General features: G+C 51.5%; 1 protein-coding gene across 3 annotated transcripts in view; it reads right to left on the reverse strand.

Moving 5' to 3' along the window:
- PER1 (period circadian regulator 1) overlaps positions 1–2,785 on the reverse strand; it is a 37,357-nt gene that overhangs the window by 24,302 nt on the left and 10,270 nt on the right. For 2 of the 3 annotated variants that reach the window (XM_080979622.1, XM_080979623.1), the window contains exon 2: positions 641–832. The exons of the other annotated variant lie outside the window; for it this stretch is intronic. The gene's annotated coding sequence lies outside the window, so the exon portion shown is untranslated. The remainder of the gene's footprint in view (positions 1–640; positions 833–2,785) is intronic. 3 annotated transcript variants of the gene reach the window in all.

The raw sequence follows: 2,785 nt of genomic DNA on the forward strand, positions 1-2,785 counted from the left end.
TTTCAAGTGGGGGTTTCCATCAGCTGGAAAAACAGCAGACAGGCACACACACACCCAAGAGGCATGCAGAAAAGCCGTTCCTTCCAATACCCCCACCCTACCCTCCTCATCTGCAGTCTAGAAATCTGCCCAAGCTCACACCCTTCGCTGTGGCACACATAGAACAGGAGAGAGGCGATTGCAGAGCCACCAGCCGCCTAGAAAGACTGTCCTACTGCAGCCTCCCACAAAGTTGCCCAGAAATTCCCTGTCTTGCAGAGAGAAAGAGAAAGGAAGACACTCCCCCTTCCGCCTCAAGCACATGCCAAAGCGTGTGCAGCCCGTGTTCCTCTTCCCTTCCCCGCCCCCACTGCCAGCCACATTACGAAGCCTCTTTCGAAAGAAAACACAGAGAGAACATTCCGTTCCCGAAGAGCCCCACGTGATGGAGCCGTGGGAGCAGCCGCTGCCGTCATCACACTGGAGCTGCCAGGGCAGTGCCTAGACTTTGCGAAGCAGTGCAGGGAAAGAGTAGAAGGAAACCCCTTTGAGAAGGCGGTTTAAAGTGGGGGGGAGCATGCCCGGTATCGCTAATAGTAATAATAATAATAATAACAAATAACAACTCATTATGTATATGCCACCCTTTTAAGTTACTCACCAGTGGTGCAAGTTAGAAGGTCCTGCTTCTTTGGAGCTATTAGCCGACACAAGCCTGGGACGGGGAAAACTGCTCTCCGGTTACCCTTGACCAGCCCCTGGCGACTCCGCTGCTGACCCAACACATCCTATGGCTGACCTTCCTCCAGAGAGCAGAGCGGGGAGCACAGCTGAGTTGTGGCAGCACGGCACACTGTGGGCAGCAGAGCCTGGTTAGCCTTCCCTTCTCAGCAGAGTCTGTAGCAGCCCACTGTGTAACCAGGCAGGCAGGCAGGCGGAGTAGCTGTGGCCAGGAGCCCAGTGATGTCAGCAACCCAGTTAAACACTCCGCACGTGTACCGAGGTGCTGCTACCAGCAGGGCCTGGGAGGATGCCATTGGCTGGCTGGCAGAGCCAATGGGGCCACAGAATTCTGACTGCATAATCACCAGCAACGGGTTTGTCATTCATCCAGGGACTGTGCTTGGGGAAAGGGGTGGGGGAGATTAGAGCGCAAATAAATGCCAGTAAGGGCCGGAAGACGGATGCTCAGCCCCAGCGTGAAGAGTCTATTTGAAGGCACTGAGCTACCATGCGGGTCGGTTGCTATTTAGAGCCATGCACACAAATTAAAGCACTCAATAGCACTTCCTGAATCAGCTCTTCGTTGTCATGCTGGCACCAAGCTCCGGGCCTATTCTGTGCCTGCCTGCTTTTCCATTGCTGTTCCCTTTTTTGTTTTGGAGCCCCCATGGCGGGCGGAGCCACAGGCAAAAAAAAAAAAAAAGCATGAGAAATGAAGTGTGGCTCTCGCACCTTTTGTGCAGCAGGCTACGTTGCAGCCACACAAAGTTCGTTGTGCACAATCATGCACATAACTTTCCACCCACCCAAGGGAAAGACTCAAAGATTGTTTCAGCCAAGCCAAAGCATTCAAGGAGGGTGCTGAGGAGAGGTGTGGCCAGAGGTGCGGCGGGGGGGGTACTGGGCCCCACATCTCTCCTGGGTGTGATGCAATGGCTCGGGCACCTCCAGGCTCCACACAGCTGATAAAAGCAACTTGGGCCTGCAGGGCGCCAGAGTGGAACGGGGCTCGGGCACTGGGATTCTGGCATGCCCTGCCTCGTCCTGCAGCACCTCGCCCTGCCCCTGCAGGTGTCTCATCCCCCCATGTGCAGCACGCATGTGCAGGGCGCATGTGCCGCCCCAAGCCGCTAGCTATGGTATCACTGAGTATGGCCTGGGAAGAGTACTGAGGGCCAGAAAGATAGGGCTAAGGGCCAGATGGACCCAGCCCTGAGGCCTCTCCCTTCACTTGCAGAGTGCTGAGTGGGTAACATTACATTTCCGTGCCCAGCTGATGCTCAGTGCCAAGTTGTTTCACCTGGACTGTCAATATTCAAAGGGTGTTCCAATTTTTGTGGTATCGGAAGGAAACTCAAAACTCACATGAAGGGGCAGAAGGTTTACACTCACAATTCAAACAGCAAATATTCCTTTTCTAAATTTTATTTTATTTATAACCCTCTTTTCCCTTTCCCATTTGTTAAATGTGCAAATAAAACATTATTTTTTTAAAAAAACTCAAATAAGAAAGAAGATAAAACCGAACCTCATAGTTCATCACAACAAATATTATTGCCTTTCAGTTTAGTAGCACAAACACCTGGTGCAGTGAGGCGCTGGGCACAACTGCTAGAAGCCAGCATGGGGCACATAAAATATTGACTCTGGCTGTATTATCTGGCCATCATGCTTCCTTACTTTCTGGTGATAAGGCCACTGCAGCGGATGCCTTTTTCTGCCCCAGGCAGCCTGCCAGCTGCCAGAGGGATCAGTATTTTGTTAGCAGATAACATGCAAAACAGAAAGGCTGCCAGGTTCTTCCTCCCCCCCCCCCCATCTCCAATATGCCTCTTGTTTTGGCTATCAACCAAGGATTCATAGTACTGTACAACTTAAAATGCACCCCTTGCTCCCTGAAACTTGAAATGGGCTATTGTGGCTCCTATGCCTCCCATAGCTCTCTGGCAGGCAGAAAATTCGGTAAGTACCACTGAACATTCAACCAATGTTACTAGATTTACTAGCCTGCTCACCCACAAATAAGCCTGCTTATTTACAGCTGTTACGAACAAAAAAATAAAAGAACGCAATCTGCCATACC

This window comes from Podarcis pityusensis (assembly GCF_964106645.2).
Source record: "Podarcis pityusensis genome assembly, chromosome: 13".
NCBI classification, from domain to species: domain Eukaryota; kingdom Metazoa; phylum Chordata; class Lepidosauria; order Squamata; family Lacertidae; genus Podarcis; species Podarcis pityusensis.